At 43.8% G+C, this 25,479-nt stretch overlaps 1 pseudogene across 1 annotated transcript in view; it reads right to left on the bottom strand.

Moving 5' to 3' along the window:
- LOC147445335 (uncharacterized) overlaps positions 1-25,479 on the bottom strand; it is an 85,537-nt pseudogene that overhangs the window by 34,174 nt on the left and 25,884 nt on the right. The window contains exons 5-7 of the transcript XR_015189764.1: positions 20,716-20,785; positions 20,540-20,606; positions 20,393-20,452 (exon numbers count right to left, since the gene is read on the bottom strand). The product of XR_015189764.1 is annotated as an uncharacterized LOC147445335 (transcript). The remainder of the gene's footprint in view (positions 1-20,392; positions 20,453-20,539; positions 20,607-20,715; positions 20,786-25,479) is intronic.

The raw sequence follows: 25,479 nt of genomic DNA, 5'->3' as shown, positions 1-25,479 counted from the left end.
GGAAGTCACATTCCATATCTCTTCCTTGGCATGACACATTTGTAGAAAGAGCACATGAAAGTATGAGCACCAAGCATGGGCATTTCCGATGTGAATTGCCACAGTTGATTGCTCTAGATCAAACCTATTTTCCCTATTTTTTGACATTTTTCACTTATTAATTTAAGTGACTTTTGTTGGAAAGTAGGTAAGGCAAATTGAGTAAGTTGTATATAAGCAAACCTAGACTAGCACTAATTGGCAGAAGAGGCAGCGAGAGCACCTTGCTCAACAGGCAACTTCTCAGCAAGATCCCCCCTTGGTGGCGTTTCTCCTCCAAGCAAGACACCCTAGCCCTAGCGTTTTCATCAGCCATAGCTTCATCGTCAAGAGATCTCAGCCCTAGCATTTTCATCAGCCATAGCTTCATCGTCAAGAGATCTCAGCCCTAGCGTTTTCCATTCAGATTGCATCGCCATACCACCTCAACCCTGGCGTTTTCCAGAACCCTCAAATCGCCCCTTTTGCATGGCGTTTTCAGCAGATAAAGCACTAACAGTTTTCAGCCTTTGACCACCTAAAGACCAGCAGATTTCAGCCGCAAAGATCAGCCCACAATAGCGTTTTTGGTTCCAGACATTTTCAGCCATTAGCTTTTTTGGGACAGCAGCAGTTTTGCATCAGATTTCAGCCAGTAGCGTTTTTGGACAGCAGTACAAAAGCATCAGTTTTCAGCCCTTAGATCGGTCTCGTCATCCCCGTCGTCGACATCGACCTAGCCTAGACTTGCATCAGTCACATGCATTCACTTTGTACCAGTTTGTGCAATCAATCATAGACCACTCTTGCCAACGAGACTCGGGCCTTCGGAGGGGGCTTTTACATCTCTGGTGTCGTGTTTCTCTTCTCTCTCTATCTCTCAGTCTTATACATTTTCACGCACAGTGTCCATCCACTTGTTTGTGATCATTGCACTCTCTCATTAAGAAGAGAAGGCTCTCCCTTCCATAAGAACAAAAAGGAACCTTGAGCACAATACGGAGCACTCATCTTGAGAAAGAATAACATTCATTCCGCTGCACCTTACATTTGGATGCGGGGAAACTGGACATATCTCTACGAAGTGCCCTAAAAAGGCACAGGAAGAACAGAACGACAAGGACAACGAAGGGCCTAAGAGTTCGAGAGTAGCTGAGGAACGTGGAAGAAAAGGCAAGATGAAAACATGACTGGTTCCAGATTGTGTGGGTACCAATCCCAGCACGTCGGACGAGAGTACAGAACTTTGCCGAGCTTGGGGCAAAGTGAAAGATCAAGAAGCCTGATCTTCTTTGATGGAGGAGCCAAGGCCAACTTCATTTCACCAAAATTGGCGGCACGGTTCGAGATCACTCCTGATCGGATGGGACCACTTGCGAAGGTAGTTCTAGCGGCACCCGCAAGGGACGTAGCCATTACACCTGTCATTGGCAAACTTCGGTTGCATTGTCAGGGGTATTTGGGGCATGAGGACTTTTACATAATGCCTTTGGAAGGTTGTGATGTCCTCTTGGGAATTCCTTGGTACCACAAGAACAACGCCGTGGTCGACTATTGGGCGAGAAAAGCGACTTTGACCACAGAGAAGTACAGAACCATTGTACTCGATGTAAAACTTAAGGGTGAGTCCGTCCCCATTGTATCCTCTTCGGCCATTTCTAAATTAATGAAATCCAGTCTGTTTGTTTACTCAATCTTTTTGAAAGAGTTGAGTGATGAGGATAGGACAAACGCCAAGATTTTCTCCACTCTCATGCCGATTGCTTCTCAGAGAGCCTGCCAAGCGAGTTACCACCCGCTCGTCCTGAAGATCATACCATTGATCTGATACCTGGAAGCACACCACCGAACCCGGCCACCTTTCCGTGTGAGTCGAGCCCAGAACGAAGGAATTATGAACCAAGTGAAAGACCTCTTGGAAAAGGGTCTTGTCCAGTCTAGTACTTCACCGTATTGCTCTCCAATATTGTTGGTTTTTAAGAAAGACGGATCTTCGAGAATGTGCATCGATTATAGAGCTCTCAACAAAATTACCATCAAGAACAGATTTCCGATTCCTAGAATCGATGATATACTTGACCAACTTCAGGGATCCTCGTGCTTTAGCAGAATCGACTTGAAAAGCGGATATCATCAGATCCGAATCGCGCATGGATACGTCTACAAGACAGCGTTTTGGACAACCATTTGAGTTTTTGGTGATGCCTTTTGGCCTACCCAATGCTCCTGCGATATTTAACCGGATGATGGACAGGATTTTTCGAGAGTACAGGCTATTTGTTGGCACTTTCTTTGACGATATCATTGTTTTCTCCAAGAATGAGGCAGAACATAGAGATCATTTGCTTCAGGTCTTTCAGGCATTACGAGATCACAAGTTAGTGATTAATGCAAAGAAAAGTGAAGTTTTCCTACTAGAGATACACTTTTTGGGACACATTGTGTTAGCAACAGGAGTGCAGATGGATGCAACCAAGATAGAGACTATCCGTGATTGGCCCGATTTGAAGAATGTCCATGAAGTTAGAAGCTTCTTTGGATTGTGTTCGTACTAAAGGCGGTTCATTCGAAAGTTTGCAGAGGTTGCTTCCCTTTTCATATCTTGACACAGATGTCAAAAAGAAGTCCCTTTCTCGTGGGGACCCACAGAGGTGACTGCCTTTCAGACTTTGAAAGAGAAATTGACTACGCGACCAGTTTTGACTTTGCCGGACTTGCAGAAGTCATTTGAAGTATATTGTGATGCTTGTGGTCATAGTCTGGGTGCGGTCTTGATGCAAGAAGGTCATGTCATTGCTTACGAGAGCCGATTGTTCTCAAGGCCGGAATTGACAGCACAGATTTATGAGAAAGAGCTTTTAACGATTATCCATGCTCTGACTCAATGGCGGCATTACCTACTCGGAGCAGATTTTACGGTCTTTACAAACCATCAAAGTTTACGCTACTCTTGTCATAGAAGCAGCTATCGGAAAAGCAGATGCGGTGGGCAAACACCTTGTCACAGTTTCACTTCCAGATTGTCCATGTTCAGGGACAAAAGAATTTGGTGGCAGATGCTTTGTCTCGGAAGCCATTGGTTCTGGCTATTTCCGCGATACATCATAGGAGCTTTGAGGATATGGTCGGCCGGTATGCCATAGATCCAGATTTTCTAGACGTTTTCACACGAATACAGGATGGGGAGACAGTAGCGGGATATTCCATTCGGGATGGCTGCTTGATGAGGAAAACCATGTTGTGCGTTACACAGCCGTTCAGGGAAAAGGTTATGACCGAATGCCGCTGTCCGCCTTTTACAGGTCACCGCGGCATTGCTACCACCATGAAAGGGGTAGAAAGATACTTCTTTTGGCCGAGACTCAAGACGGATGTGGACAAGTTTGTGCGCAGGTGCTTGGTATGCCAGAAGGTCAAGTTTGATAGGCATAAAGCACAGGGATTGTTACAGCCTTTGCCCATACACACCCGCCCCTGGGAAAGTATTGCAATAAATTTCATTTTTGATCTCCCGAGAACACAGAGTGGTCACGATGGTATCTGGACTGTTATTGATAGATTTAGCAAGCAAGCTCATTTCATTCCAGTGAAGAAAACAGTCAAGCCGGATCACTTAGCGACACTGTTTGTGGCCCAGATTTTCAGATTACATGGCATGCCTGAGACGATAGTCTCCGATAGGGACCCTAGATTTACGATTTTGTTTTGGAAGGCAATTTGGGAGAACATTGGCACACGGTTGCAGTTCTCATCATCTTTCCACCCGCAAACTGACGGGCAATTTGAGATTGCCAATTTGAGATTGAAGTCTTATATCTCAGATCAAAAGACTCAATGGGAAAAGTATCTACCTTTGGTGGAATTTGCCTACAACAACACGATACACTCCTGGACTGGGAAGGCGCCATTTGAGATTGTTGAAGGTGTTGCGAAGGTTCCACCCTTCCTAAGCACGAAAGATAAGATTTTTGAAGCTGATGAGTATACGCGCGACTTAGACACGGCTTTTGCCAAGGTCCGCGAGGCTTTGCAAAAATCTCAGGAAAGACAAAAAAAGACAACGGATCGCCATCAATGTGATTTGAAATTGAAGGAGGATGATTGGGTGCTCTTACGGTTTGAGAAGGCACGCCTGAGAAAGAAGAAGGGAAAGGAGAGGCTTTTTCCAAAGCTTAGTATGAGATACTATGGACCTTTCCAGATCTCTGAAAAGATCAATGATGTCTCCTCCAGACTGAAACTGCCTGACACTTGGGAGGATTCACAATGCATTTCATGTGAGTCTCTTGAAACCTTTCAAAGGTGATGTACCCGAAGATGGGGAGCCTGATGAGCAACCCTAAGTGGAAGAAAACGAGAAGATCCTTGTTCCTGAACAAATTTTGGCACATAAGGACACAAAGAATAAGGGTAAAGTAAGAAGGCGGTTCTTGGTTAAATTCAACAACTATCTGCATTGGATGCGAAGTGGATGGAGGAGGAGGACCTAGCAGATATTCCTCACATTGTGAACCTTTACCTTGAAGCTTTTGGTTTAGCATAGTCTATTCCAAATGGAACCCAGAATTCCGCTTGGCCGCAGATCTGATGCAATGGGATGCACAAGAGGGGAGTTACTCCGCTCCTTTGTCATCAGATGCCTTGATTTTTAGAATACTAGAGTCATTGATCTCTCTTTGAGCTTCACGGATATGAGAGCTGACAATATTCTACTGTATGACTTTATGAAATGGAATTCCAGAATATGAAACTGATTTGTTCTTGACTTGTTTTTAAGTGCAGGAACTGATAGACGAAATGACCGCAGCATATTGGTCTAAATGATCTCGAATAGACATGGTTGCAATAGGGGTTAGTCAATCGGGCATCTATGAGGTCCTGAGTGGATCTAGATGCGACTGCTAACTGCATTGCCGATAAATCATGGTCTAAGATCCGAATGAATGTTGAATGTGATTTGTCATGTGACGTCCTGTGATGTCTAGTGATGTTCTGTGATGTGATTGTCGATTGGTACATGTGGTAGATGCGTGTTCCTAGTGCGTAGGTACTAACAGTCAGTGTCTGCTAAGGCATTTTATGGCCTCTGTCTGTTTTGCAAACGTAATCGAGGGCGATTACAATGCTTTCAAAAGGGGGGTATATCACAAATGTGATGACGTGGCTACCCATGTGTACACACACACAGTGGCATGGACAATCCCGAGAAATACAGTCTGGCTGAAATACGGACATGGAAGTGAGGTGGCACCGGAATTTGCGCTCCATGCTGACGTGGCATTGCCGTACGGACCCCCGCAATTTCCCGCGGAACTTCCAAGCTACTGACGTGGCAAAAATCTGTACGGATTTTTCTACGCAAAAGCTGGCTGATTTCTACGCAAGAGAGGGACAGAGCTTTTGGGGGTTACTTGCTTTTACTACGCAAGAGAGTTAGAGAGAGAAGCCTTTTGCTTTATTTTAGGGCTCAAGAGAGCTTGTGAGAGAAAGCTTTTGCTTTATTTTTAAAAGCTTTTGATTTTCAGTTTTTGGGCTCTGCTTTTGGCATCCCTTGTACCTTTAAATATGAGAGCAGGCCTCTCACAACTCAGAGCATCTGGACGTAGAGTCTGAGTGTGAGTGTCTGCCTGCAGTCTTTGTACTTTGAACACAGATTAATACAAAAAGAAATACCGAAAAGGGCGCCAACCTTTGGGGCCAATATCTCTAGGCACGTAACTCTGTCAGGCCAGTGTTCAATCAAGTGTGAACTGTGAACTATTTTGAAGTGTTTACTGGTGCTGTCGCGGTAGATTCTCGACTTGGAGTATCCAAGTCTGTTATAGCAAGTGCTGGATTTGTGTCATCTAGTGCTTCGATACTTAGAGTCAGTGTCTACCAAATTGGTTTATGGCTTATGTCTGATTTTGCAGGCGTAATCGAGGGCGATTACAATTCTTTCAAGAGGGGGTTATGTCACAAGCTGATGACGTGGACAACTATATGGAACCTCGAAAAAACGCGTTGCTATGCTGACGTGGCAGATCGTACGGACAATTCCGCATTTTGTGTTGACTGTGCCACGTGACAGGTTGTACCGATTTCCGCAATTCACATTGGCAGCTTTTAGGACCTGAAGCTTTCGAGTTTGCAGCCTTGGGCCATGGGCCTATAAATATGAACCCAAGGCCACTCTTCCACTCAGTTTGCTGACGAGCAATTGAGCAGAGAGGACCCTCTGAATTTGTAACTTTGCTCAAGCATTAATATAAAAAATACATATTGAAAGGGGCGCTAGATTTTGGGGCCAATACCTTTGGGCACAAAACTACGTCGGGCCGTGTGGACTCTATTTTTAAGTTGTGATAAAGTTTGTGAAGTGTTTCTCTCGTGTGTCGTGCAAGATTTCCGACTTGGGGTGTCCAAGACTGTAACATATTGTGATCCATTCTTGATCACCAAGAAAATTGGCCAAGTTGCCTATAAACTGGCTCTTCCTTCGGATATTAGTGTACATCCAGTGTTTCATGTCAGCCGCCTTAAAGAAAAATTAGGTGAAGCCGACATTGTTGTGCCTATCGAGGAAAATATATGGCAAGATATGCAAACTGAGTATATTTCTCGAGAGCCAAAGGCTGTTTTGGATCATCATACCCGTCATTCGCGCCAAAAAACTTATGATGAGCACTGAATGAAATGGAAGGGTTAATCTGAAAGATTTGCTACTTGGGAATCAGTTAGAGCTTTGAAGGCTCAATGTCACCAGGAGGTGTATTTTTCCTGTTGCCTTCCGTAAATAAGTATTAGATATATTTATTTTATTTCTACTTGTTTGTCCCAAAACCCTTGAAAAGGTGCAAGTGGACATTGCATGGCCAGTGTGAAACGGCTGCAGCCAAATGGGTTTCTCACATCGGGGATCTAGGTCGGTCAGACAAGGACTGCCCGAGCCAGTTAGCACTGAATTCTGATGAGTATGGAAGCTCGTGTGCGCCAAACTGGAATTTGGGCCACTCGTCAAGTCACTGCAACTTTATAAGTTGAAAGGGGCCAGTAAATTAACCCACATTGTAGATGTTGGTCAAATGGTAGTCTTCAATGATGGTCAGGAGACCGATAGGGACGCCATGAAAGCATCTCCTAAATTTTAGGGAACTGCTACTTTTAACCGGAAAATGTGTTCGCGTCATTAGCTCTGGAATGACAAGGGGAACATTTTATTGCTCTGCTGTCAAGTCAACTGACGCACCAGTTGAGATATTTTTAGCAGGGAAAGCCCAAACTCGGAAACTGGGCGACGTGTCAACCTATGAACGATTCTGCCACTCTGGGAGGCAAAAACGAGCTGCATGTCAACCAAGGGGGCGCCATTTTCAGCCTCAGGTGGATTGTAGCAGGTACAGAAGCTATGGAATGCTTGCCTTGCCCTCTATGCACAGTAGGGTGACGGGAGTGATGCCCCGCACGCTACATAATGCTCTCTTTCTCCCCTACGTACAATATGTTATGCCCCACTAGTGGGCTTCTCATTTGACCTATGTACAGTTCTGGGGGTTTATGCGCGTTTGCCAAGGCAAGAGCCTTCTGAACAGGAACCGGAATAGCTAATTGCTAATCCTCCACAGGTACGCACAGTTCCATCACGAAAGATTGCGAGTTTGGAGAGTTTTCTCGCGTGAAAACTCGTCCAATTCACAGGGGAACTGTCCCATTGCGTGCGGGAGCCCTTGGGACACGCGTAGGCGTGTTCGCTCCGCTAAAAACGATCCGAAACAGGGAATTACAGCCTGCTGTGTTTTTCTGCAGGTTTAGGGTTTCGCACCTACACTGCAAGGGAACATCGGGGGAGCCTCGTGAGAGCCTTGGGATGCGTGTACAGGCTTTTGGGCTCCCGGCAGTGAAAAACAGAGAATTACAGCCCGCTGAATTTCTGTGACAGCTCACCAGAAAGCTTCCAGATATCGAGGGAATCCGTCCTAGACGGGTGTTTTTGACCTACAGGGGTTTTTGCGCCGTTATGCTGTCGAAATCCGGTCGAAAACCTGCGTTTTCAGCACTCGCCAGGTTTGGACAGCTTTGTGAAAGCTTGTGCTAAGTGGTCGGATCGTCTACCTTAATTTGAATAAAGAAATACCGAAAGGGGCGCCAGTCTTTGGGGCCTACAGGGTGTCGGTCTCGTGTGCGCAGTGACATTCTAGTCGCTGGACGCAACTGTGTTCTCTTCCCTTCTCAGTGCTCTGTGTAAAGTTAACAGGTAATTGAAATAGTACCGCCCTCTACGTTGTACGGGCTGGTTATATGGTTCCATCGACGGGATAGTCACTTTTTCTTCAAAAAGTGCAGCGTGGATTGTTGTGGGTGAAAGCAACACAGAGCTTGTCGATATGGCAGAGAAGAGAGACCAAGTACCTGAAGAGGGATCTTCCTCACATGGCACAGAGAAAATTCCTTCAACTCTTCAAGAAGAGGACAGGTTGTTTAGAACTCAACTGCGTTGTTGCATGGACATGTTTCAGCAGTTGGCTAACAACCCAAGGATGCAGGAATTCTTACAGGCTTCGACACAGGGTTTTCAGCCTCCTACACAGGGCATGACTGAGCCGTTGCAGGAAAAGGAGATTTCCAATGCGCAGAGGACTCATGATGCTCGAGGGAAAGCCCATGTGGTTGAGCAACTAGCGGTGTCCAATGATCCAAAGCAACTTGCTTTAGCTAGACAGGAACCGTTTGTGAATGGTCAAGGGAGCAATGAACAGGCTATGCGTCAGACCCTTCCATTACCTAATACTTATCTTGGTTATTTTGGAGGTGGTTCAGTGTTTCAAGCTATGGTTGGACCTTCCACAGGTTATATGCCAGGGAATGTGTTCGGGACAATGCAAACAGGCATGGGTAACCCTAAGTACTCGAACATGGGTGTCCAACGAGGTTTTCAGGGTGCCTATGGCCAGTTTCGAGTGCCTGGAACACAATTTGGTATGGCTGGTTTTTCGCAGCCATACATACAAAATGCAGATATGACAGGGAAAACAGTTGATGCGAGTGCTAGAATGAACACTCATGGAGCACCACTGTTACAGGCACCTGTTTATGATAATGTGGCTCCTTTGACTCAGCCTAAGGATTACAAGGAAGGTGGGCAGGGAGTGAAGTTTGAAACTTTCAGAGAAACTCAGGACCAATTGAAGGCTTTGACCTTCATACAGCAGTTCAATGCAGCTTATGCTGGAGGCAACTTCACGGAATCTTCAAAGATACGCAAGGCTGCCACTTTCTTGAAAGGGAATGCGCTCCAATGGTGGACCGCATTGGTGAACCAGGGTCAAGCCCCAACAACGTGGGTACCTTCTTTGATGACATGATTGTCTACTCAAAGTCTGAAGAGGAGCATAGGGATCACTTGACCGCAGTTTTCAATGAGCTACGCAAGAATAGGCTACTCATCAATGCGAAGAAAAGTGAGTTCTTTTTGCAAGAAATTCACTTCCTTGGGCACATTGTTTCAAAGGATGGGGTACACATGGATCCTGCTAAAGTGGAAGCAATTAGGTCATGGCCAGACTTGAAGTCCGTACATGACATTCGAAGCTTTCTAGGCTCATGTTCCTATTACAGGAGGTTCATCCGAAATTTTGCTGAGATTGCTTCTCCACTCCATGCACTGCAAGGAAAAGGAAATTTTAGCGTTCAAACACTTGAAAGAGAAGCTGACTTCAGATCCGGTAATTATTTTGCCAGATCTTTCTAAACCTTTTGTGGTTCAATGTGATGCGTGTGGCCATAGTCTTGGTGCAGTTCTAATGCAGAATGGCCGAGTAGTCGCATATGAGAGCAGAATTCTTTTGAAGACTGAAAGGAACTTGCAAGTCTATGAGAAAGAATTGCTGGCAGTAATTCATGCTCTCACTAGTTGGAAACACTATCTGCTAGGGGCTGATTTTGTTGTCCAAACGGATCATCAAACCTTGCGATATTTTCTCACACAGACGAAGTTGTCTGAGAAGCACATGCGATGGGCAAACATCTTGTCAATGTTCCATTTTCAGATTGTGCATGTGCAAGGGAAAAAGAATGTGGTGGCTGATGCGTTGTCACGAAAGCCCCTAATTTCAGCAGTGTCAATTCCGTACCATTGTGAACTAGACGAAATGAAGACACAATATGCTGAAGATTCAGATTTTGCAAGGATCTATGACTAGCTTGTTGATGGGCAACATCATGAGCACTATATGTTTAAGAATGACTTTCTCATGATGCATGGAAAGTTATGCGTTACTAAACAGTTACGGCCAAAGATTTTGATGGAAAGTCATGCTCCACCTTATGTTGGGCATCGTGGAATTGATACGACAGTGAAAGGGGTTGAGGCATTCTTCTATTGGCCAGCTTTGCGTCAAGATGTTGACACATTTGTAAGATCATGCTTAGTATGCCAAAAAGTCAAATTTGACAGACAAAAGCAACCGGGATTGTTGCAGCCATTGCCGATCCCTGATAGGCCATGGGAAAGTATAGCAATGGACTTTATCTTTGATCTTCCAAGGACGCAAACAGGAAATGATGGGATTTGGACTATCATTTGTAGGTTCAGTAAGCAGGCCCATTTCATTCCTGTTAGGAAGAAGATAAAGCCAGAACACATGGTCAAGATATTCATGACCAATATCTTTAAATATCATGGGATGCCTCAGTCAATTGTCAGTGACAGGGATCCACGTATGACGAGTCTTTTCTGGAAGGCATTGTTTGAGAACATGGGCACTACGCTCAAGTTCTCTTCTTCGTTTCATCCGCAAACTGATGGACAGTCAAAAGAGGCAAATTCTACTGTCTTGGACCTACTCAAATGTTATGTCTCAGAGCACAAGGCAACTTGGGAACACCATCTCCCATTGGTTGAATATGCTTACAATAACACTGTGCATACATCAACAGGTAAGGCACCATTAGAGATAGTGGAAGGAGGAAAGAAAGTCCCACCCATTTTGCTGACTAAGGACAAGATATTTGAGGCAGACAAGTATGTGCAAGATATGGATGAAACATACAGGAAGATAAAGATTGCTCTTGAGAAGACTTAGGCTAAGCAAAAGAAAGCTGCTGATCGTCACCGTCGTGAACTTGTATTTTCACTTGGTGATTGGGTACTTTTGCGCTTTGAAAAGGCCAGGTTAAGGGAAAGGAAAGGCAAGGAACGCTTGTTTCCTAAGCTCAGTATGCGATATTATGGTCCTTTTCAGATTTCAAAAAAGATCAGCGATGTAGCTTACAGGTTAAAGCTACCAGAAGGCTGGAAAATACATAATGCTTTTCGTGTCAGCCTTCTAAGGCCCTTTGTTGGTGATGTGCCAGAGAATATGCTTGATGAGGAACAACCCGAAGTAGAAGAATTGGATGAAATCCTTGTTCCTGAACAGATATTGGCACATAAAGAAAGAAAGGTTAGAGGAAAGGTTGCAAGACGCTATTTGGTGAAGTTCAAGAACTATCCATCATTAGATGCCAAATGGATGGAAGAGTCCGAATTGCTTGATTCACCTCAGCTATTGCAATTGTATCTTGAAGCCTTTCAAATGGAACCCACAGTGACTTGATGCAGCCTTTTTGGAGCAAGGCAAGAGCATGGTTGATGATGCTCAAGAGAGTAGTTAAGCAATTGTATCTACTCTTTCCATACAAAATTTAGCTAGAGAAGTTTGTGCTCAAGAGTACACTAGAAGACTTCTATGCTTGATATATGTGTCGTAGCCAGGTTGGTGGGATTGTTTAATCGTCCAACGCTACATTTCCGAAAGCATGTATATCTTGGATTCCCATCATAGAATATATGTGATATCAGGAGATATCTACATGTATTATTGGCATGCAAGCGAGGTCGCTTGCAGTATTTCAAGGGTGGGGTGTGTCACCAAGAGGTGTATTTTTCCAGTTGCCTTCCGTAAATAAGTATTAGATATATTTATTTTATTTTTACTTGTTTGTCCCAAAACCCTTGAAAAGGTGCAAGTGGACATTGCATGGCCAGTGTGAAACGGCTGCAGCCAAATGGGTTTCTCACATCGAGGATCTAGGTCGGTCAGACAGGGACTGCCCGGGCCAGTTAGCACTGAATTCTGATGAGTATGGAAGCTCGTGTGCGCCAAACTGGAATTTGGGCCACTCGTCAAGTCACTGCAACTTTATAAGTTGAAAGGGGCCAGTAAATTAACCCACATTGTAGATGTTGGTCAAATGGTAGTCTTCAATGATGGTCAGGAGACCGATAGGGACGCCATGGAAGCATCTCCTAAATTTTAGGGAACTGCTACTTTTGACCGGAAAATGTGTTCGCGTCATTAGCTCTGGAATGACAAGGGGAACATTTTATTGCTCTGCTGTCAAGTCAACTGACGCACCAGTTGAGATATTTTTAGCAGGGAAAGCCCAAACTCAGAAACTGGGCGACGTGTCAGCCTATGAGCGATTCTGCCACTCTGGGAGGCAAAAACGAGTTGCATGTCAACAAAGGGGGCGCCATTTTCAGCCTCAGGTGGATTGTAGCAGGTACAGAAGCTATGGAATGCTTGCCTTGCCCTCTATGCACAGTATGGTGACGGGTGTGATGCCCCGCACGCTACATAATGCTCTCTTTCTCCCCTACGTACAATATGTTATGCCCCACTAGTGGGCTTCTCATTTGACCTATGTACAGTTCTGGGGGTTTATGCGCGTTTGCCAAGGCAAGAGCCTTCTGAACAGGAACCGGAATAGCTAATTGCTAATCCTCCACAGGTACGCACAGTTCCATCACGAAAGATTGCGAGTTTGGAGAGTTTTCTCGCGTGAAAACTCGTCCAATTCACAGGGGAACTGTCCCATTGCGTGCGGGAGCCCTTGGGACACGCGTAGGCGTGTTCGCTCCGCTAAAAACGATCCGAAACAGGGAATTACAGCCTGCTGTGTTTTTCTGCAGGTTTAGGGTTTCGCACCTACATTGCAAGGGAACATCGGGGGAGCCTCGTGAGAGCCTTGGGATGCGTGTACAGGCTTTTGGGCTCCCGGCAGTGAAAAACAGAGAATTACAGCCCGATGAATTTCTGTGACAGCTCACCAGAAAGCTTCCAGATATCGAGGGAATCCGTCCTAGACGGGTGTTTTTGACCTACAGGGGTTTTTGCGCCGTTATGCTGTCGAAATCCGGTCGAAAACCTGCGTTTTCAGCCCTCGCCAGGTTTGGACAGCTTTGTGAAAGCTTGTGCTAAGTGGTCGGATCGTCTACCTTAATTTGAATAAAGAAATACCGAAAGGGGCGCCAGTCTTTGGGGCCTACAGGGTGTCGGTCTCGTGTGCGCAGTGACATTCTAGTCGCTGGACGCAACTGTGTTCTCTTCCCTTCTCAGTGCTCTGTGTAAAGTTAACAGGTAATTGAAATAGTACCGCCCTCTACGTTGTACGGGCCAGTTATACTCAATATCCCCCCTTCATTGATGAGAAGATCAATGGTTCTCAAGGGGAGACGTACGTTATGTCCCACTCACAAAATAGGGGATTTGGTCTAAGACACCGTGGGGATGGGTGTCCGGTGTCCGGACGGTCGTAGTATGAACCCGGCCAATGTGGCCGGCCACTATTACAAAAGAGAGGCCAAGGCCTCATTTGTAATCATCTACCCCAACTGGCAGAGTGCCAGTGGTTAGCCCATGAGACTAGGAGTGCGCGAGGTCACCTTGAGGAGGTGAGGCCGGGTGGTATGGGACGCTCGGTCTTACAGGTGCACTCCTATCTATAGGCGGTCCGTGTAGCCAGGAGATCCTCTCCGCGTGTTCGTTTCTTCACGTATACAGGGTATCGTGGTATAAATGCGACAGTGTAATCGGTCGCGACGTTCTTTTATTGGCCTACCGTGAGGAGAGATGAGAATGCCTTTGTGCGAGCATACATGATTTGCCAAAAGGTCAAGTTTGACAGGCAAAAAGCACTAGGATTGTTACAACCACTATCTATTCCCGATAAGCCACGGGAAAGTATTGCTATGGATTTTGATCTTCCAAGAATGCTGACAAGGAATGATGGTATATGGACCATTATTTGCAGGTTCAGCAAACGGGCCCATTTTATCCATGTCAGGAAGAAGATAAAATTTGATCAAATGGCACAATTGTTTATGTACAATGTATTTAAGTACCATGGTATGCCACAATCTATTGTCAGTGATCGTGATCCTCGTATGACAAGCCTGTTATGGAGAGGCTTGTTTGAGAACATGGACACCATGCTCAAAGTTTTCCTCCTCATTTCATCCACAAACTGATGGACAATCAAGAGAGGCTAATTCTACTGTCTAGGATCTGCTGAATGCTATGTGTCAGCTAATAAGGGCAAGTGGGAACAGCATTTACGCATGCCGTACAGCAACACAGTGCATTCATCAATAGAAAAGGCACCTTTCAAAATTGTTGAGGGTGCCAAAAAGGTTCCTCCCATTTTGCACACAAAGGACAAGATTTTTGAAGCAGATTGATCTGTTGAGAATATAGATGAAATGTATAAGAAGATCAAGCTTGCCTTGGAGAAGACTCAGGCAAAGCAGAAAAGGGTTGTTGATCGTCATCGACGTGAATTGTTGTTTTCACCTGGTCGATCGTCAGCCGTTTCACATTGGCCATACAATGTCCAACCATTTGTGACTTCGAAAAGAGGGTCCCAAAAATCAAATAAAAATCAAGGAAAAGAAACCAACTAAGGTTAGTGGTTGTTGTTGGGTGAAGAAGGGAGTGAGGGAATCTATAGACGCGTACACACACCCGTAGATGCACACACACATACAGCAAGAAGCTTGATAGCTTGAAGCTCCCTCACTTTGTTACGAAGAGTTCAAGTGTGAGTATGAGAGAAAGATACGAGTCTCCCTAAGTACAACGTACCACCACATGTGTATAGTGTGTATATGTGGTTACACGGGGAAAAAACCTCTAGCTAGCACTAGAGTAAAAAGTGCCCGTGTATAGGAAAACGGTTCACATCAAAACTACCGGAGGGACACGTGAGTGTAACAAACCCCCCTGGAGTGAACTATGTGAACATGTACAGGGAGGTGACAGATCAGCCCCCACATGGTAACAAGCCTAAAGCTTTGCGAAAAGCTTCAAACTTTTCCCTTAGAAGAGCTTTGGTGAACAAGTCTGCCACATTGTCTTGTGTAGGTACATACGCCAAATCAATATCTCCTGCATGTAGCCGCTCTCTGACATAGTGATAATGCACCTCAATGAGTTTTGTGCGAGCATGAAACACTAGATTCCTCACAACTGCCAATGCACTCTGACTGTCAGTGAAAATGGTCGCAGACTCATGTGGCTTCATGCATAGATCCATCAAGAGACGTCTGAGCCATACACACTCCACCGTAGCCGTGAATGCTGCCCTGTACTCAGCCTCACAACTGGATGTGGCCACAGTTGGCTGCTTCTTACTCAACCATGATATGCATGATTTTCCAAGAAGAAAGCAATTGCCACTAGTGGACACTCGTGTATCATAACAACCAGCCCAATCACTATCTGTAAATGCATGCAAGCATGGTTGATTATCTCTACCATAGAAGAGACCAAAGTTCATAGTGCCTTTGAGGTATCTAAAGACACACTTCACAGCTTGCCATGCTAGTGCCGGGGCTATACATAAACCTGCTCAATTGGGAAACAACATATTGTATGTCTGGCCGAGTGTTGCATACATAAATTAAGCATCCCACAGCTTGTTGGTAGAGAGAAGTGTCAAATGCATCATCACAATCCTCAATTGAGAACCTGAATCTTGTCTCAACAGGAGTTGAAATGGACTTGCAATCCTCAAAACCAAAACGATGAAGCAGCTTCTCAATGTATTTTTCTTGATGCATGATAATACCCCTCTCAATGGAAACAAACTGGATACCAAGATAATAGCTCAAATGACCAAGATTTTTGATCTCGAAAGCTTGTTGCAAATCAGCCTTTAGTTTCTCAGATTTCAGCTCACATGACCCAGTCAAAAGCATATCATCAACGTAAGGAACAAACACAATCAAGTCATTGCCATCTTTGCGTACATAAAGTGTGTTCTCAATCGGACTACATTGGAAACCAAGAGCAATCAAGTGCCGATACATCTTCTTATACCATGCACGTGATGCTTGCTTAAGTCCATACAAAGCCTTTCGCAAGCGACATACTTTATGCTCTTGACCTTTAATGGCAAAACCAAAAGGTTGTTTAACATAAACCTCTTCATGTAAGTCACCATTCAAAAATGCAGTTATCACATCCGATTCATGCACTTTCCAACCACGATGAGTAGCCAATGCAACCACAGTACGAATGGTAGTCATACGTGAAGTAGGCGCAAAAGTCTCCTCATAGTCAATACCATATTGTTGTGCATAACCTTTTGCAACAAGTTTCGCTTTGTAGTACCATTAGACTTTCGCTTAACTTTGTAAACCCACTTAGTACCGATTGCATGCTTACCTTTAGGTAAGTCACATAACTCCCAAGTACCATTCTTGGAAATCGAATCCAATTCGGATTGCATAGCAACCATCCACTCCTCATTTTCAGATGCATCTTCAAAAGATAGTGGTTCTTCATTACATACTGTCGCAATGAGAGCTATATCCACAAAATTACTCGATACATGGCGAGTAGATGATCTTGTTCTACCACGCAAAGGAGCACTCAACTTACTATCTTGTAAAGTTTGCTTCAGCCATCTTGGTATTGCTTGTGCATCCCTGATAGAAGTGCGTTCCTTATGTAATTCATGATCAACTTGTATATCATCAATGGGTTGAACTTCATGTTGATTTTCAGCCATGTTTGGATGCAAATTTTCAACTCTTTGAACCTCATTTGGCTGCTCTACATGGCCATTATCCACTGTACCACTTTGAAACAAAGGCATAAGTGTATCAAACATATCTTGTGACCCAATAGTTGGTTGCATTTTACATTCAAGCAAGGGATGGGCTAAATTTTCAGCAAATACCACATCACGACTTACAACAACGGATGATACAAACGATAACCTTTACTTTCAGCACTATAACCCACAAAGATACATTTTATAGCCTTGTCTTGCAGTTTGTGACGTTGTTGTGAAGGCACAAGAGCATATGCCAAACAACCAAACACAAACATATGGCTCACCATTGGCTTTCGACCATTCAAGCCTCATAAGGTGTAACAACTCTCAAAACTTTAGTGGGACATCTATTCAAAACATAGTTTGCAGACATAAGCACTTCCATCCAAAACTTATCAGGAAGATGCTTTCCTTTAACCATACAACGTGCCATTTCCAAGAGAGTACGATTCTTATGCTCGGCAACACCATTTTGCTTAGGTGTATATGGCACAGTACATTGATACATAATACCTTTGTCACAAAGAAAAACATTAAACTCATGCGACATATATTCCCCACCACGATCTGTGCGAAGAGTAATAAGTTTGTTGCCACTGAAATTTTCAGCCATAGTCACAAAGCTTTTAAAGCATGCAAAAACTTCATTCTTTGCTTTCAATGCATACACCCAAGTATGGCAAATAGCATCATCTATGAAGGTAACAAGATATACATACTTTCCAAAAGATTGAGTCTTCACAGGACCACATACATCACTGTGTACAAGCTGTAACTTTTTTGTAGCATGAACAAAACCATCCTTCGGAAAAGAGGCACGATGCATTTTGCCAAGTATACAACCTTTATAAGCATGCTTCTCAATGGAGCCAAGTGTGGGCAAACCAACAACCATATCAGGCTTTTGTAAATAGAGCAAGCTATTGAAGTTTAAATGACCAAAACGTGCATGCCATAACTCCGTTTCAACCATAAAAGGAGTACAAACAAGCAAGGCATTTGATGCATGTCTCTCATAAGTATCCATACGATACAAGCCAAACGTCCCAAACATAACAATAACATCACCATTGCTGAAGTCATGAACCATACATTTGGCATCCACAAAATGTACATGAAGACCCAAAGAGGCAATGGTAGGCACCGAAAGCAAGTTCTTCTTTATGCCTGGCACATACAAGGCATTCTTGAGAGTCACAACACCCCCATTTGCAACCGTAAGCTTTATGTTCCCAACTCCAATGATAGGGTAAGAGGCATTATTTGCACACACAACATGCCCCCCCTTTGGTGCATCTTGCAAGGACACAAAAAACTTCTTACATGATGTTATATGCTTGGAAGCACCACTATCAAAGTACCAATCAAGATCAACCTCACGCACTGTCATACATGTAGAATGTAATGAAGAATCATATGTGCATGTAACAACACAAGCCCAAACATCTTGAGCAAGATTAGCTTCATCATCCTTTGCATTACTCGTGCTCTCAATGATAGACATGCCCGATTGCTTCTTCTTATCATTACGCTTTGCAAGCTTTCTACATTCCTCAATGGTATGTCCCGATTTCCGATAATACTTACATCTCTTCTTTTTTTGTGAATCACCATCACTAGAAGAATTAGTGGAAGAGGGAGTTTGGGGCTTTGGTTTTGATGTGCCCAAAGCTCATCCGGACTTGCTTTTACCTCTTTGAGAGATAGCAAGTGCTTGAGTTCCCTCAATCAAACCACTTCTATTCATTCTAAATTGCTCTTCTTGTAAGAGAAGTGACACAACCTCATCAAAAGTATACATGTTGGGATTTCTTTTTGCAACAAAACGAAGGGTAGTAGCAAAGCTTTGAAAAGAATCTGGCAACCCTTTAAGCAAAGTGGAGATGAGAAAATTGTCCGAAATAATCTCATCTATATTTGCCAATTGCTCTTTCAAATCCTTAATCTTTGTAACATACACATCAACGGACTCACCTTCAGCCATATGCATTTCCTCAAGTTGATTCCTCAAGTAGGCCACACGGGCTTCATTGCACCCGGCATACAAAGAAGCAAGTACACCCCAAGCTTGCTTGGAAGAATGCAAGACCGAATGTGCGGAACAATATGGCGCTTCACGGAAAGAGCAATCAAAGCATGTGCTTTGGCATCCTTTTCATCCCATCTAAGCTCATCCTGTGTAGGTGGAGAAGATGAAGAAATAAGTTGATCCTGTGTAGGTGGAGAAGATGAAGAAACAACTGTTGAAGAGCTACTTGCATCTGTAACAGTAGAAGTAGAACTGCCAAGTCTCTTGTCTACATCCGCCACAATGTTCCATAGTTTCTTTGCAACAAGCACATGTTTCATCATGTAAGACCACATCGGATAATTGGTCTCATAAGCTTATCCTCAGCTTGAAGCATGCCAAACAAGTCATTGTTGCTTGCCATAGCACCCACGAACAATAAATTGGTAAGAAATGCACTCCCGACAAAACCTACAAAAAATCTGCAGACCTGTAAATGCAGTTACAGCAAAGCCTTAATGTGTCCAGAAATGCTCATTCTTGATATCGATGCATAGTACTCATTCTTAGCTTCGTTTTGAGTCCTAGGTTGAGCAAAAAGGACACCCGGAGCACCCGTGGCGAGCAAAATGGTGACTAGCTGTCCCGAGGTTGCACCTCCTGCAAAACCTAATATGAGATATGGAGGAAGGAGAATGCTTGTGGGAGCTAAAGAGCCTGCTCTGATACCATTGTTGGGTGAAGAAGGGAGTGAGGGAAGCTATAGACGCGCATACACACACCCGTAGATGCACACACACAAACAGCAAGAAGCTTGATAGCTTGAAGCTCCCTCACTTTGTTATGAAGAGTTCAAGTGTGAGTATGAGAGAAAGATACGAGTCTCCCTAAGTACAACGTACCACCACACATGCGTATAGTGTGTATATGTGGTTACACAGAGAAAAAACCTCTAGCCAACACTAGAGTAAAAAAGTGCCCGTGAATAGGGAAACGGTTCACATCAAAACTACCCGAGGGACACGTGAGTGTAACACTTGTCACAACCTCCTCACAGTAGACTAAGTTTGCAACAATTGAAGTACATCATAGTTGCTAAGTTCTACACTATAAAAGATTGTGACCTTTGATACTTGGATGATAGCAATACTACATTGCTCTCCTGTGTATAGCTAACGTGAGCAAGTGTAGTAGTTTCATAAAGATGATGTACAATATCTTGTGGTAGAGTTAACAAACAACGCAGTCCCTCCCCCGAATTTTTTTCTTCGAGGCAATCAGTCATTGGTAACATAGACTGCAGCAATCCAAACATCCTCACAACCAAAAATTTGAGTATTAAATAGGTAATTATTCAAAAAACTATAATCAAGTGTATGTATGCACAGAAATTCATGAATGTAAACATAATACTGAAGCAGAACAGCTAACATTACCAATTGTGCTCATTATTTCTTGAAACCTTAATGCCATTCAGAGTTAAGACTATAATTCCAAGAGACATACCGATGCAGACCCTCCATTTTCATCATAAAAAATGATGATTTTCTCTGGTTCTTTGTTTATCTGTGATGCTAAAGGGTTACTCTTCCATGTACAAAGCATTTCAGGTTGTTTTGAAAAGAGCAATGAACCAGCAGGCTAGGTTTTTACATATTTCAGAATCTCCAAGGTAAGACATTCATAGATCTCTTTAAAACTGGTGCTGGGAATGAGATAGCTGGTAAAAATTTTGAAATTAACACCTGATAAGGATACCTTGATTATGAGATGAGAACCCTAAAACTTAAGGACCCAGTGGTATCTGTTTGATTGTAAACAAAACATACCATCTTTTAAATGACAAGAGAGGTATGCCTCATGCTCCCTGACATCAAGAATCATGCAGTCCACTTCTGCCTAGCCAAAAAACACAAGCACATCACACATCCATAAACAGTAGTTTGAAAAAGTTCAGGAAGACGAGTAAATAACATATAGCTCATTCAGTACACCTCTGACGCCTACAAGAAAACCGCAATAATATTTACCAAATTACTATAGGCAGCCAATTTACTACCATAAATGCCTCCCCTTCTAGTAAGGCATCAAATAAATTTAAAGCATGCCCTGGTTTCTTGAGCACTTTGATTTCAGTATATTCTAGTCTTTTTATAATAAAATCTCTGGCCTGATTTATGAATAAATGGTTAGCAGAGGAGTGCATCTCCAGGATTGGCTTGTATGGTGTGTACGGTATGGCCCAATGCACCATGTGGACATGCTACACCTACTTCAAAACGTGGATAACTAGGAAAGCCATGGAGCGTATAGAATCCATGCTTCTGATTTCGTCCCATGACATGGTATGCATAGTAGCATTGCAAAGTGTTACAGGCGTTTTCACATTCTGAAACATTTTGCGAAAACATTTCAGGTTTTTCTGTTGTGAAGTGAAACATTAGGGCTTTATAGATGTGATCTAATTTGTCACAACTGGACGGCATGGCATGACCTAGACCAGATCTGAGAGAGAGAGAGAGAGAGAGAGAGAGAGAGAGGCGGCCCGAATAGGCACTGACCGGTGATGACGTGGCGGTCGTATGGAGGTGCTGACATGGCCTCAAGACATTGGAAGAGCTTTTGAAGTCAGTTCTTGAAAGCAGGACTTTCGGAGCTTTTGGAAACATCAGTGTTAAAGCCGATTGAATGTCGTCTCAAGTGTGAAGTTCTGTTTTAGCTGCTAACGTTTGTTTAACTTGTTCTTCAAGTTGGCACTTGGTGCCCTTCCAGTTACAGAGAGATCAAAGCCAAGCGGTTTGCTTTTCCAAAAAGCAAGCAGGTCCTACATCAGTACATAACTCAAAGCTATGTTTGAAAAGCGTGCTTTCAAGCATTGTCCAAACTCGTTCGACCTTGTTTGAGAATATTGTTTGGGTGCTATTTGAACTTGTCTAATTTTATTTGAACCTTGTTTTCATATATATATATATATACCTAGATGGATCTAGAAAGAGTCCAAATTCACTTAGGACAGATCGTGTAGCTATAGACTCGTGGTAGTCACCCATAAGACAATATAACCATCAACTTCATCATGCATAGTATTGACTAAATACAACATCCCCACTAATGTCATCAGTGTCTGATAGTGGGTGTAGAACTAGGTACTAACATATGCTCCCAACACAACACACACGCACGAGAGCATACGTATGCTCCCAACACAACACACACACACACACAGAGGAGCATACATCAACACAAAGTTCAACACTGAGTTTCTGTCATGACAGAGATCGGCGAGAGCAAACTCAGCCACGATGAAGCCTAGCACTAGAAAAATGCTTAGATAGAAAGAATTAATGCAACAAATAAGGTAGTTGATAGGGTGTAAGGTGCAACGGAAGTGAATGTTGAACTTTGCTCAAGATGAGTGCTCCGACTGTGCTCAAGGGTTCCTTTTACTTACGGAAGGGAGAGCCTTCCGTTCCTTTAGTGACAGAGTGCAAATGATCACAAACAAAGTGAATGACTCTGTGAATGAAGGTGCTGAGACTGAGAGAAAGAGAAGAAAATACGACACCAAAATGTTGTCAAACCCTCCTCCAAGGGCCCACTCTCTATGGCGAGAGAGGTCTATGTTATTGATTGCACAAATCTCGTACAATGGTCTAAATGCAATGGTCTTGTGGACGATGTCGACGGCGATGATGACGATGACGAGACGGGCTGAAAACTGAAAACGCTAGGGGCTGAAATCTGCAAATCTTGTATCTGTTGAATTCTGACTCTATGTCGGTGACGATGGCGATGACGACGACGCAACAACAATGCGCTGAAAACGCAGATGCTGAAAGCTGCGAATAGCGGGCTGAATCTGCAAACACTGGCTAATCAGACCGTGCGGCGAGGATCTGGTCCAGAAGGTGAGATCTGCGAGGTTTGGGGACTGCGGTGCGAGTCTGACTGCTGAAATGCTGAAAACTGAAAACGCTATTGTTAGGGATGGTTCTGTCGCCGGGAATCTGTAAACGCTGATGTAGATCTGCAATTGCCAAAACGCTAGGCTGATATGTGGTCTGCAAAAACGCCAGGGTTGATCTGCTGTCTGCAAAACGCCAGGGCTGATCTGATGAAAAATGCTAGGATGGTCCTGAGCCAAAACGCTAGCCTTGCTGAGAAGGTGCACTGTGAGTGGTTGGACTCCTGTTGCCTCTTCTACGAGGAAGTGCTAGCGCTAGCTTTCTTATAAATTAACTTAGCCAATTCGCCCTACCCAGTTTCCCAACAAAGTCACTTATTAATAATAAGTGAAAAATGGCTAAAATAGGGAAAATGAGTTCTATGCACTGTAAAATGCTCCTGATGGGTACTGACTGTAATTTGACTTTAATCTGATGATCATGTTGTGTGCAACCAAAGGATATGCAACTACTCTAAGTTCCTGGACATGCACGGCCTGCGAACAGACTCACAAAGGTGCCAAAACACTTCCTAAGCTTGACTTGAACCCTAGACCTGAAGTAGCTTGTCCACATGCACATAGGGTTAGATGTGCACGTGACATCCCCTCCTTTTTAAAGTGAGGTACTGGTACCAAATTGTATGGCGTCGAGGGAGATTGCCAACGGTGTCTAGAATCTTGTGAAGGACTCTTCGTCGGCCCACTCTGATACGTGGGTCGTGCGATACTTGAACTTCATAAAGGTCTGCAACGCTTGCTTCTTTGGGCCGCGCCGAAAGCGACACAAAGTCATCTGAGACTGCTTCAATGGTCCAACTACATCTATGGACGTAGGTCCACCTTTATCAAGAATGTCCGAGGAGGAAAATTCTTGAAACCACTTCCAACACAAAAAGATGAACATACCATTCCATGTAGAGTGACTGGAAAAAGACTATTCTTTCGAAAAAACTGTGCATGCAATGCAGATGATCAAAGTGACGGAGTGCCAACCCGTTCATCAAACACACGCAAAAATTGAAATCGAATCTTGTCTTTATGATCTAAACCTATCAACTGTGGCAAATCACAATGGAAATGCCGATGCTTGATGCTCAATCCTTCTTGTGCTCTTTTGGATATTGTGTCATGCCAAGGAAGAGACATGGAATGTGAATTCCTTGAATGCAAACATTTCATCTTTTCATGAGTAATCTGCATACATCCGTGCTCATTCATGAGTGAATCATGTTCATCGTACAATATGGCATGCCTATGAAAAGGGAACACAAAAAGACGGTGACTAAAATACACGAAACCGTCACAAATGAAACAATCGAACAATGCGTACTGACTAATCATGCGTATACACAATACATCCTGTGGGGGTTCCTTAGATCTTGACTCGAGAGACAAGATCGGTTCTTCGTGAATGATCGAATCTGTAATGAGGTTAGCTTCACTAGAAAAAGCATCAACTAAACCATCATCCTTGTGAACAATCACATCTTTATCCTGCAAGTCATCATGCTTGTGAATAATCACATCTATATCATGCAAATCATGTGTGTCGTGCTTTGGAGAAGAAAAGACTGAGAGAGTCTCCTTCTCTTGATTCTTTTCAATCTTCGTCTGCACATTAGAAATGAGAGATGAAGATAGAACAACTTCCTCCCTACGAATGACAATAGGAGAGTCACTTTTGGCATTGAAAGTGAAAGTATTGGTTGCCCAATCAATGAGAGGGTTATGCTCACGAAACCATCGAATGCCTAAAAGCATATCACATCCTGAAAGAGGAGATACTGTAAGTTTCTTGCGGAAGGACACTTGTTGAACCGTGAATAACACATCGAGGCACTCTCGTGTAATGAGAGAGTCCATACCGAGAGCGAAGCCCAACACCTCGAAAGGAGATGTCTTGCTAACCTCCAAGCGGACTCTTTCAACATGAGTCACTAATCACATCATGCATACTATCTGGATCAAACATATGACAAAACGCTGATCCTTCACATGACCATAACACTTAATGAGAGACTCATCAATGGGAGGATCATGAGAAACTTGGATCACACTCGTGTTCTCATGTATGGCATTACCAGAAGATGTGGGTTTTGTGGGTTCTTTAGATTCGCTAGATTCAATCTTAGGACGTGTTCTTTTTATGTGACCCTTGATGTGACAATGATAACATCGACCTTCCTTAGAATAAATGCTTTGTTCTTCTGACGTAATGTATTCTCCTAAAATTCCTTGTGCTGCTTTTTCATCTGGACTGAGCTTAGGTTTAGCAATTGTGTTACTTCGTCGGCTTTCACTAGGAGAGCGGCCAACTTTTGCTTTGTTTTGTTTTCGGAGTCGTGTAGGGCACGCCCGGCTGCTCCCCTCATACACCCAAAAAGTATACAAGAAGAACGACCAAGACTATGCACCCAGAAACCGAAGGCAGACGCTTTTGTCACTAGTTTCCTCTGGACTACGAGAGTTCATAATTATCTACACTCTTAGGGCCATGACTAATCCCTTGAGAGACCCACTTCGCCACTTGGATTTGGGCGTGACAACGACCAAGTACCTCTGTTCAGAGGCCCAGGTACTGCGGGACTTGCTTCGGTCTTCCTTTGGAGTTGCCTCCTCTAGGTAACTTATCGCTCACCTCACTAAA

This window comes from Adiantum capillus-veneris, chromosome 12 (genome assembly GCF_014529385.1).
Source record: "Adiantum capillus-veneris isolate H3 chromosome 12, ASM1452938v2, whole genome shotgun sequence".
In the NCBI taxonomy this organism is placed as follows: domain Eukaryota; kingdom Viridiplantae; phylum Streptophyta; class Polypodiopsida; order Polypodiales; family Pteridaceae; genus Adiantum; species Adiantum capillus-veneris.
This window is presented reverse-complemented; position numbering and strand designations above follow the sequence as displayed.